At 44.3% G+C, this 12973-nt stretch overlaps 1 protein-coding gene across 1 annotated transcript in view; it reads right to left on the bottom strand.

The window, feature by feature from the left end:
* The window catches only part of AFG2A (AAA ATPase AFG2A), a 701600-nt gene that overhangs the window by 289994 nt on the left and 398633 nt on the right, over window positions 1-12973 (bottom strand). The gene's annotated exons all lie outside the window — the stretch shown is intronic.

Raw genomic sequence — 12973 nt, 5'->3', positions numbered from 1 at the left:
CAAGGATTGTCTGTCTGCTGTCTCTAACATCATGTACTCCCTCTATCTGAAACTAAATCTCTCCAAAACAGAACTTCTTGTGTTTCTCCCTTCTACTAACCTCACTCTTCCCAACATCGAAATTACCCTGGAGGGTTCAACCATAACTCCCAAGCAGCATGCCCGCTGTCTTGGGGTCATATTCGACACTGATCTTTCCGTTACTCCCTATATCCGATCACTCACTCGCTCTTGTCACATGCATCTGAAAAACACCTCCAGAATCCGACCTTTTCTCACCTTTGAAACTGCTAAGACTCTTACTGTCGCTCTTATTCATTCTCGTCTGGACTACTGCAACTCTCTTCTGATCGGTCTCCCTCTTACCAAACTTTCTCCTCTCCAATATATCCATATTTCTGTCCAACCGCTTCACCGATGCCTCCATCTTGTGCCAGTCATTACACTGGCTACCCATTCGCTACAGGGTCCAGTATAAACTCATCTCTCTCACCCACAAAGCTCTCCACAGTTCTGCACCACCTTATATCTCTTCTCTCATCTCTGTCTATCGCCCTACACGTGCCCTCCGTTCTACAAATGACCTAAGGCTAACATCCCACGTAATCCGAACCTCGCACCACCGTCTCCAAGACTTCTCTCGTGCTGCGCCAGCTCTCTGGAATGCACTTCCCCAGACAATCAGACTGATACCTAGACCCGACCTATTCAAGCGTGCTTTGAAAACAAACCCATCTCTTCAAACAAGCCTACCACATCAACTACTCAGTAAACTAACTTTGCCCTGTTCCCTACTTCCAAATATTATTCTAAATCTGCACCCTACTATTCATTTGTCACCACACCCTCCATGCACACGATAACTGCACTTGATACTTGACTATTGCACTTAAACACACGGGCTGATGACCGGATCATGCAGCTTTATATGAAAATCCCTATTTATTATAATTGCCAGACCTGAAATAACAAGCACTTTTCACCTATTGTGTCCCCCCCCCATTTCCTTGTAGATTGTAAGCTTGCGAGCAGGGACATCACTCCTAATGTCACTGTTTACATTGTCTTAACTTGTATTGAATTTGTCTGTACATGTCCCCGCTTAATTGTAAAGTGCTGCGAAATATGTTATAAATAAAAATTATTATCATTATTATTAATGTGTTATATATAGATATGTATGCATATATATATAATATATATATTTAGTTAACATTTTTTACATTTTAGAGTGCGCTTGCATCTTTTGTGAGAACTAAAGATTAGTCAGTCCAGGACAGAAGTGTTTATAGTGTGAACAGCTACAGAGCAGAGTTCATTATACATGCAATACATGAAGGTTTAATCAGCAAACACATGTATAGCCACTGGCAAGAGTGACGAGCAGGCAAACTAGGTTGTAGAAAAAATAGTCATTCATGTAAGCATTTTAATTGTGAATTGCTCAAAAGCAAAAACTTTGTTATGCTTACATTTGACGAAGGGTTAAACAGAAATGCAAAAGGATAGCCATTGGTAGCACTGAAGAACAGGCAAACTAGTTTGTAGGGAAAACAAAGTCTGTTGTGGCAGCAACTGATTGACCTGATTGAGACAAACTAAAAAGGCATGCATCAGCTGGATATAAAGTTTAGGGAAGGTGCAGATGACTGTAGATTCCCTCATCAGAGAGAATCGGGCCGATAATGCAAATTACACTCTGATCAAACTATAATCCTAGTCTCTCTGACGAGGAGTAGATACTAAAAAAATCCATCTTCTCCATTCAGTCAGTAAACGGAAATCGGTATACACTCTGATGTTTTCTGTGCACTCATTGACTAGCATGGCCAAGTCTGCTTCGAATTTCAGATCAAAATCGGACATATAGCTTTTTTTGCGACAGTTTGTGTATGAGGAAGAAAAAAATCGGACATGTGCACATTGTGACATTGGTCCGAGAGCAAATACGATCGTGTGAACCTGCCTTTACTGAAGCTTACTGACACATATAGTTGTTAGATTTGGACTTAAAAGGCGATAATGTCACTAATGTTTGGCAGGCAATTTGTTTAACCTGGTGTGCACCATAGTAAAGGGCAGCAGCTATAGGGTAAGGGAGCAGGGCCCAGCTCTTGAGCAGGAAAATGCTTGCGTAAGCACCATAACGCTGCGGTTTTAACACATGCCACATCGTAAAGCCAGACACACAAATTAAAACTATCCCGTATATAGCTCCAGTCACTGTCCTGTGGCCGGCTTAACAAAGACTAACTTGGCTACAATTTTCTTTCATTCATATAATTTCAAGTTGTATTTATGTACATTATACTCCATATGTGACACGCTCCTAAATTAGTCATGTATTTCATTGGTTTATTTCATTTCAGAATTTGTCATGCAGCTTATAGTATTCTGCTCCTTTGCGTGACTGCTTGGTGAGAAGATGCACATGTGCAGCTTCTCTTTGGTAACAGCAATATTAGAAATGCAGACCATTAGTAACCCTGGTGTTTGGCAGAGTGATGGTGGTACTCAAAAGCTTTAATGGTGTACGATAGCTTAACGCAAACCGGTCACCAGGTTTGGCCGATATAAGATACGGCCACCCCCTTTCAGGGCTTATCTACAGCATTCTATAATGCTGTAGATAAGCCACCGATCCGACCTGAAAGATAAGAAAAATAAGTGTTATTATACTCACCTGCAGGGCGGTCCGGTCCGATGGGTGTCGCAGTGCGCAGGCACCAGGAAAAGTCAGAGAGGCCCAGCGCCTGCGCACTGCAGTACTTTGCTCTGTCCTCAACAGGGCAGATAAATATGCCTGCGCAGGGGCGCGATACCGGGGAGCAATGAAGAAAGCAGGAGGGCCGTGATCATAAGCAGATGGGAGGCACCGGACCAGGACCTGCGACACCCATCGGACCGGACGGCCTGCAGGTGAATATAAAACTTACTTTTCTTATCTTTCAGGTCAGATCAGGGGTGGCGCTCACAGCTGCTGGGGATCAGTAACCATAGAGGTCTCAAGGACCTCTATGGTTACTATTCTGAAGCATCGCCGACTTCCGATCATGTGACGGGGGTCGGCGATGCGATCAATTCCGGCCGCCCAGCCGGAAGCGGTAGTTAAATGCCGCTGTCTGCCCGCACCTATTATGGGCACATGTCAGCTGTTCAAAACAGCTGACATGTCCCGGCTTTGATGCGGGCTCACCGCCGGAGCCCGCATCAAAGTGGGGCTTCTGACCTCGGACGTACTATCCCGTCCGAGGTCAGAAAGGGGTTAAAGGGACCAAAGGTAAAATCTTTAATGGGCTGCATAGGCTATACCTTCAATAGTCCATCATCAATTAAGCAGTTAAAAGGTCTGGAGCGGATTCCACTCTCTAGGAAGGAGAAGACTTCATGAGAGCAAATACAGAGGGTTCACCACAAGGTGCAAACTTTTAATCAGCCTTAAAAATAGAAAGGCCGGATTAGACTTTGCCCCCAAAAAAACCATCTAAAAGGAGCCAGCCCAGTTCTGGAAAAGCATTCTTTGGGCAGATGAAACCTGTACCAGAATGATGTGAAGAAGAAAGTATGGAGAAGGCTTGGAACATCTCAATCCAAAGTACACCACATCCTCTAAAACATGGTGGAGGCAGTGTGATGGCATGAGCATGCATGGCTTCCAATGGCACTTGGTCACTAGTGTTTATTGATGATGTGACTGAAGACAGAAGTAGCTGGATGAATTGTGAAGTGTATAGGACGAGACTTTCTGGTCAGATTCCATCAAATGCAGCAATGTTGATTGGACGATACTTCACAGTACAAATGGACAATGGCCGAAAAATTGCAAAATTAACCCATGAGTTTAAGGCAATTAGGCAGATTCAATTATCAGATCTCAACCCCACAGAGCAGCATTTCACATGCTGAAGACAAAACTTAGGGTACTGTCACACAGTGCAATTTTGATCGCTACGACGGTACGATTCGTGACGTTCTAGCGATATCGTTACGATATCGCAGTGTCTGACACGCAGCAGCGATCAGGGACCCTGCTGAGAATCGCACGTCGTAGCAGATCGTTTGGAACTTTCTTTCGTCGCTTGATCACCCGCTGACATCGCTGGATCGTTGTGTGTGACACCGATCCAGCGATGTGTTCGCTTGTAACCAGGGTAAACATCGGGTAACTAAGCGCAGGGCCGCGCTTAGTAACCCGATGTTTACCCTGGTTACCAGCGTAAACGTAAAAAAAACAAACAGTACATACTCACATTCCGGTGTCTGTCCTCCGGCGTCTCAGCTTCTCTGCACTGTGAGCGCCGGCAAGCCGGAAAGCGAGCACAGCGGTGACGTCACCGCTCTGCTTTCCGGCTATGGTGCTTACACAGTGCAGAGAAGCAGAACGCCGGGGGACAGACACCGGAATGTAAGTATGTACTGTTTGTTTTTTTTACGTTTACGCTGGTAACCAGGGTAAACATCGGGTTACTAAGCGCGGCCCTGCGCTTAGTAACCCGATGTTTACCCTGGTTACCCGGGGACTTTGGCATCGCTCCAGCGCCGTGATTGCAACGTGTGACCGCAGTCTACGACGCTGGAGCGATAATCATACGACGCTGCGACGTCACGGATCGTGCCGTCGTAGCGATCAAAATTGCACTGTGTGACAGTACCCTTAAGGTACAAAGACCAACAAACAAGTAACAACTGAAGTCCGCTGCAGTAAAGGCATGGCAAAGCATCACAAAGGAGGAAACCCGGCATTTACCTGAAAGTCTGGAAGCCAGGATGTCAGCAGTCACTTTATTTATGGTATAGTTCATTTGTTCAATGACTTCTGAGCACCAAAAATGAGTAAGCTTTGTAGAAAAATGGTGGCAATTCTTAAACGTTCACAGGGTATTTTTGTTCAACCCCTGTAATAAACCTGAAAGTCTGAACTTCAATTGCATCTCAGTTGTTTCATTTTAAATCCAAAATCGTGGCATGCAGAGTCCAAATCACGAAGATTCGGTCACTGTCCAAATATCTCTGAACCTAACTGTATGTAATATATATGTGTGCCCTAATGTTTCTTCTATTTGAGATACATGGACGGTATGATCCATATCTACGCGTTTCCAGGGCTACACTAGGCCTAGTGGCACTAATTGCAACTGTTCACTAGCAAAATGTTTATTCACTAATTTGTTCAACTCTTAAACTAAATGCATTCAAAACACATGGCACAGAGCCAGGCATACACCGCAGTGTCAAGATGCCAGTCAAGCTAAAAGGCTTGAGTACATTCTTTATGAATTAATAGCTATAAGTACTGTACATTTAAGGAAATTAGTATCCTAATTAAATGTACTGTGTATAGACATGATATATACTTTATGACATTTTTACATCTTTATAGGAAACTTGCTATTTTTTATTCTTTTCTACGATATAGGATGGAATGGACATTAAAAGCACAGTTTAACTCTAAGCTCACGACATGTGTAATAGAGAAGATGTCTGTACCCAAAGTAGTGGTGCACACACTGAGCTTTAAACAAAAATATCAACAATCATTATTTCACTAAACTGTGTCTTCAGGTCAAGATTTTCAGACTTGTCCAAGTACCTTGAAACATTTACCTATGTTGCTTATTTTTAATTTACAAGACCAGCTTTCTCACACATTCTTCTGACATTACTTCTGGAGCTGCACGTTCATAGTTCAGTAGCTGTTCTGCGAGTTCCCATTCTTCCCTTCTCTCTTGTCCCAAATGAGTATTGCATCCTTTCCTCTTTTACAGGTTCAAGGCTGAGCAACCGGTGATTTCTGTGCATAAAATGCAATTCAGGCATTTCCAACCTATTGTGTGCGAGTTAGGCCCCGTTCACACCACCAGTATTTGGTCAGAATTTTACCTCAGTACTTGTAAAGCAAAACAAATGGTGGGAGATAAATACAGAAGTGGTGACGTGTTTCTATTATACTTTTCCTCTGACCGTTCCTCTCCTGGTTTTGGCTTACAAATACTGATGTAAAATACTGACCAAAAACTGAACGTATGAACGTGGCCTTATACGGACAACCTCTGACCATAGATAGCAGGCGTAGTTAACCAAAACTCAGGTTAGTAATGAAGACTGCATGGTCAGAGTACTGGCGGCTTTCTTTGTTAAAACACAAGTGCATTTTCATTACAATAGCGCACAAAGTTCTGCATAAGAGCTATAAACAATTAATGACAGGATATCAAAATAGTTTGCAAAGTTACTTCGTTCTGTTAAGGAGGTTGCCCATTACTTTAAACAAATAAAGTAAATCATACTCCCCTGGCGGACAGGTGGTGGTCCTTCATTCTGCTGCCAGTAATTCTGGCCTCCTCGCCCAATGGGCATCACTTCACGGCTGTAGCCAATCAGCGGTAGCTGACGCCTTGATGGTCCACCAGAGCAGGAAGAAACACTGTCTCTGCAGCTCCCATGTGATGCCTCCCACCGAAAGAGAAAGTCAGGAGTAGATCAGGGGACACCGGCAGCAAACAGAGGAGCAATGCCGGTCTATTAGGCAAGTGTGGGTTTTTTATTAGCACATTTAAACACTGTTGCAAAGGGGCACATGGCCTCCTAAAATTGTATGTAATAATTACGGTAGAATAAATGTTATAATAAGTTTTAAATTCCATTGATCTGTCTGTTTCTATATTTATAGGACGGTAATTTCCTACCTGCCACCCAGCATTCTCATCCTATATCACTCAATTTCTAGAATCATGTTGGAATTCTCTACAGTGGGACATTTCTTCGGAGGGAGTAAAGTGTAAAAGTATAAAAAGAACATGTTGCAATGCAGTACATGCACAAAGGTGAGGAGAGCAGAGAGGAGAACCTTGAGGAATGGAAAGGGGAAAAGGGTCTCAGTACTGTGGTATATCAGGTAAGAAATTGGCAAAGATACACAAAGGAAGTACAAATGGGAGAATCAACACTTGCCGAAATATTAGTCTAATTTAATTTTCTAGCTACAGAAAGTGTCAGAGCTGTCATAGTAATTCTATGATTTTACCATATGAAAATAATGACATAAAAAAATAATTAAGTCCTACTCCTAACCATCGTGTCCAGCAGTGGGTAGGTTGCATATTCATGAACACTGGCCTATGGTTATAGTTTTGCCCCGTTTGTCCACACTGAAAAAAATACGGAACACCTTAGAAAAGAATTTTATTGTGACCATAGCTTTCTATTGAAACACTTGTGAATGTGAAGATTTCCAATAACCTCTATTTTATAGGGTTTTTCCATTCATTATGCAATTATAATAGGTGAAGAATTCAAGGATGAAAGCCCTACCGTAGCGCAGTTTTACTAATTATAGCATGAACACCTTGTGTATAAGTCTCCCACTGCAGGCCTGTGGTTGAGCTTTATACTCTGAGGATATAAGGATCTGTCCACTGTTGCCCTCTACTGGTAGGAGTCTATTCTGGATAACTATATTGGCTCTACATAGTAAGATACCCTACATGAAAAATGTACCAACAATCTATGAGGCTGCACATCATTTCTGCCTCAGGAAGAGCAGAACATTCATGGCAATGGCGACATTACACTTTATTAGGCACTGTTCACATGGCTGCTTATCTTTTCTCTCTGTTCCAATTAAAGAAAATGGAAATAGCATCCTGTGCATTCCTTCTTTACACTGAAGCAGAGAGCCCCATTGATTTTTACGGGGTCCATCTGGTTTCCATTTGTTGCTTATTTTTAGATCGGAAGAAAAAGTTCTACGTGTAGGAATTTTTTTCTGTTCTGAAAATAAAAAACAAATGGAAAACAGACAGATCCCATATAAATCAACCGACCCCTCTGCTTCCGTATTAAAACAGTAAGCACGGTATTATTATTATTATTTATTTTTTTATATAGCACCATTAATTCCATGGTGCTGTACAAGAGAAAGGGGAGTTATAGATATCATTTACAGTAAACAAATTTACAAAGACAGACTGGTACAGAGGGGAGAGGGCCCTGTCCTTGCGGACTTACATTCTATGGGCATCCTTATTTTGTTCTATTTTGTTCTCTTTGTATCTATTCTAAATGGACTTGATAATCAAAGCAAATGAACAGATCTGTGAACAGAGCCTCCTCATCTGACAACTTTAGAGACCATTTTAGATAATCAGATAGTTTAATTATTTGTGTGTTTTTAAGGTAAGGCCTAATCTATTTTGGTACAGTCAGAAACCTTTAATATGTGGTGTCTAGATCAATTTGGCAATTACCACAGCAGTTTATTTTAGTAATATACCTATACCATAGAAAGCTCCTAAATCGTTAAAATCAAAGTGCCGAAAAACCTACAGTATATACTCGTGTATAAGCAGAGTTTTTCAGCACATTTTTTTGTGCTGAAAACGTCCCTCCTCGGCTTAGGCTATTTTAACACTTGTGTCGGTACGGGTCCGTCGCTATGCGTCGGGCCGACGTACGTTGTGAAATTTGTGCCCGACGTGGGCAGTGGATGCAGTTTTTCAATGCATCCGCTACCCATTCTGAAGTCCGGGGGGGAGTGGGCGGAGTTTCGGCCGCGCATGTGTGGTCGAAAATGGTGGACGCGACGGACAAAAAAAGTTCATTTGAATGTTTTTTCGTGGCGACGGTCCGCGAAAACAGGACGGATCCATTGCACGACGGACGCGACGTGTGGTCATCCGTCGCGATCCGTCGCTAATACAAGTCTATGGGAAAAATACGCATCCTGCGAGCACATTTGCAGGATCCGTTTTTTAGCCAAAACGACGGATTGCGACGGATGCCAAACAACGCAAGTGTGAAAGAGGCCTTATACATGAGTCACGGTACAGAAAGCCGGCGGGGGAGGGGGGTTGGTGGAGCGGCGGGTGCCAGGAGCCGGCGCACACATCATACTTCACCTACCCACATGCCCTCGGTGCTGGCACTGCATCTCGTTCCGGCCGCTGGCGCCTGCCTGCAGCTCTTCCTGTAATCACGGTCACGTGGTACCGCTCATTAAGGTGATTAACATGGATGTGAATCCACTCCCATAGGGGTGAAGCGCATATTCATCACCTTAATGAGTGGTACCACATGACCGCTGAGCACAGGAAGAGCTGTAGGCAGGCGCCGATGGCCGGAATGAGATGCAGTGCCAGCACCGAGAGCGCGCAGGTAGGTATGATTTTTTTTTCAATAGGAAACATGCACACAGGGATACGGAATAAGGAGGCATGCATGCAGGGACGGAACTGGGGAGGCATTCATACCATGACAGGGAAGGGGGAGGCATGCAGACAGGGACTGAATGGGGGGGGGGGGGATTCATACCAGGACAGGGACGGGGAGGCATGCATACAGGGAAGGAACAGGGGAGGCATGCAGACAGGGGCAGGGATGGGGAGGCATTCATACCAGGACAGGGATGAGGGGACAATGCATACCCTTCTTATAGTCGAGTCAATAAGCTTGCCCAGTTTTCTGTGGCAAAAGTAGGTGCCTCGGCTTATACTCAGGTCGGCTTATACTCGAGTATATACGGTAGTTTACATCAGTGTTCTATCTATGGATAAGTCATCAATATCAAACTGTGTGTCTGGCACCCCCAACTGATTAATTGTAGGCAGCCCTGGGAGGGGCTGAATATAAGCAGGGTACAGAATGAAACTGTTCCATCTCACACCGATACTTGACTATGAGATGATCTGCAGTAGCACTGATCGCTTAAGAACAAGCCATGCTTTCATAAATGTTTGTAAAGGCAGCCTGAATAGCTCGGAGTTTCATTTTTATATACCTGTAGCAATAGGATCGAATGAAAAACTGAATTTAATGTTTAAAAGGTGTGTCCCAAAACTTCTGTCCATAGAGTGTTTCTAGTTCACATATGACCATTTCCCAACAAACAGTAATATAACAATCTGGTGGCCATCTTATAGAATGCATTCGTTTAGACAACTCCTTTCCATGTGCACTTTAAGTATACAAATAAGCTCCCTCACGTGTGCCCCAATAAGGGCTTAACCCTAGAACGCATACCCATAGAAATCTACACATTCACGCACCTGGGGCCTTTTAGGCCTGTTTACAATTATCATGGAATAACTCAAATAAAAATACTTTTCAAAATGTATTTTACAATTGCAAGGTAAGGATGCATTCCAACTAGCGCTGGGGTCCGCCAGGAGGGGATCCGTAATGGATCTGACCTCCTGGTGACCCCAGCTAAGGCTGGCGGAATCCTGGAGTTACCAGGAGGTCAGATCCATTATGGATCCCCTTCTGGCGAACCCCAGCGCTACTGGGAACACAGCCTAAGATGTGTATATTTCAAAACATAATTATGTGCATAAAACAACAAAAAAGTAAGTAAACGGGCACGCCAAATATAGGCATTCTATATGCAATTTTTTTATGAAAACATTTTTTGGTTGCAGCAAACTTGGTGCAGGAATATTTATTTGTAACTTTACATATTCCCCCGACAATTCTCGCATATTATTTTTTCGGCTGAATGTTCCTTGCGTACATTTTGTCTGCAAGTAGAACAGAAACGCTCCGATTTTCTTTCCTTCTTTGCTGGACAAATATAGCAGCGCTTTCTTTTTTTTTTCTCTTTGCTCTGGATGTTCCAGAAATCGTATTCCACATCGGATCATTGCCTCCGTAATTTGCCTTGATAAGCAAATCTGTGTATCACATGGAAACCTAGTACAGGCCTAAAAGGCCCCAGGTGCGTCAATATGGGGTAGTCCCAAAAAAAGGTTGTTATACCGAAATGTCTGTAACATAAAAATATATGAACAACTGGAAATTACTAACAACTATATACCTGAGGAATACCTACATTTTCAAAATTCTAACTAAAGTACTTTTACAGAAAATAGAAAACAAGTAACCTGGCAGGCCTGCGAGGCCCCAGGTATGCCTTCTAGGGTTAAAGCAGGGGTGGGCAATTTTCTCGAGGCGCCACATGAGAGACCGTGACTGTTGTGGAGAGCTGAACTAATAGGCTGAAATGAATTAAGCTCAATATTAATATCAACATATAATTATTAAAATAATGAATATTAATTGTTATCACTCAATATTGAGCAGAATTAAGTATGCCCACACTACCCTATATACCGTTTGATCCCGAATACAGCCTCTTCTATATATCGTATGAGCCCTACACAGCCCCCGATGTCCAGCATATGAGGCCCACACAGCCTCCTCATGTTCAGCATATGAGGCCCACACAGCCTCCCCATGTCCTGCATAAGAGGCCCACACAGCCTCCCCATGTCCTGCATGAGGTCCACAGCCTCCCCATGTCCTGCATGAGGTCCACAGCCTCCCCATGTCCTGCATATGAGGCCCACACAGCCTCCCCTTGTCCACAGTAAGACCTCCATAGCTTCCCAATGTCCAGAGTTAGACCCCCATAGCATCCTCATATCCACAGTAAGACTCCCATAGCCTCCCCATGTCCACAGTAAGAGACACCCATAGCCTCATGTCCACAGGAAGACACCCATAGTCTCCTCATGTCCACAGTAAGACACCCATAGCCTCCTCATGTCCACAGTAAGACACCCATAGTCTCCTTATGTTCACAGTAAGACCCCCATAGCCTCCCAATGTCCACAGTGAGATCCCCATGGCCGCCCCATGTGCAGCCAAACACATACATAAATAACTAAAAAAAACAATACATACTCGCCTCCGTCCCTTTCCCAGGCACTCTTTTTCTGCTCCTGTCTCGGTGTCTCCGATGTGCTCACTTTCCGTAGTGCACAGCTGATGCAATAAAATTACATCATCGCATCAGTTGTTTCACACACTGATTGGTGGAGTGAGTGGGCCGAGGCCCCTCCTCCACCAATGCAGTAAGCGTGGATATAGACAGCGGAGACAGCAAGCGGACACGGTGCAGATGCACTTTGCCTAGGGTCTGGCTTAAAGAGAACGTGTCATCAACTTTTGTACCCAAACTAATATCATCTATGCTAAATTACTGTAATACTGAATAAAATCAATACCTCAGCTGATGAATTCCGGTGAACGCTCTCACGGCAGCTCAGTGATAAACTGCAGGAGCGATTACCTCCTGTCAGGGTATCACCGGGGCCGGGTAGAGTGGTCACATCTCCCGATGTGACTGTTCTATATGTGAGATCGGCGTGGGACACTCGGGATTACATGGACTACGGCGGACAGGTGAGTATATGGTGGTTTACTATTTTACATTTTTTCTAGTATACGAGGGCATTGGGATTTGGTGTTAGGGGAGTATAATTTATTTTTATTTGAATATGTATATAATTATTTTACCCTTTTTTTTTAGCTGTGAGTACAGGCGCTGGGTGATGAGACTACGGCTCCCACCAGCGACACCTGCAGTCACTGTTATCGGTGACAGCAGACGTAGCCCGATGGGAGCAGTAGTCTCATCAGCCCACACCTGCTGACCTCCAGTAAACTTTTTACCACAGGTAACCGCTGCAGGGTCACGCAGACATCTGACAAAATGACCCCGCAGCACTGTGACCGACAGTCTTACCAGTGATAAGGTTACCCCAGGGTCACGGTCACAGCAGCAGGGTGACACTGACATCTGACAGCGTAAGGGTACCGTTACACTAAACGATTTACCAACGATCACGACCAGCGATACGACCTGGCCGTGATCGTTGGTAAGTCGTTGTGTGGTCGCTGGGGAGCTGTCACACAGACAGCTCTCCAGCGACCAACGATGCCGAAGTCCCCGGGTAACCAGGGTAAACATCGGGTTACTAAGCGCAGGGCCGCGCTTAGTAACCCGATGTTTACCCTGGTTACCATCGTAAATGTAAAAAAAAAAAACAGTACATACTCACATTCCGGTGTCCGTCAGGTCCCTCGCCGTCTGCTTCCCGCACTGACTGTGAGTGCCGGCCGTAAAGTAAAAGCAGAGCACAGCGGTGACGTCACCGCTGTGCCCTGCTTTCCGGCCGGCACTCACAGTCAGTGC

This window comes from Ranitomeya variabilis, chromosome 1, assembly GCF_051348905.1.
Source record: "Ranitomeya variabilis isolate aRanVar5 chromosome 1, aRanVar5.hap1, whole genome shotgun sequence".
Classification (NCBI taxonomy): Eukaryota; Metazoa; Chordata; class Amphibia; order Anura; family Dendrobatidae; genus Ranitomeya; species Ranitomeya variabilis.
Note: the sequence above shows the minus strand (reverse complement) of the source record. Positions and strands in the feature narration are given on the sequence as shown.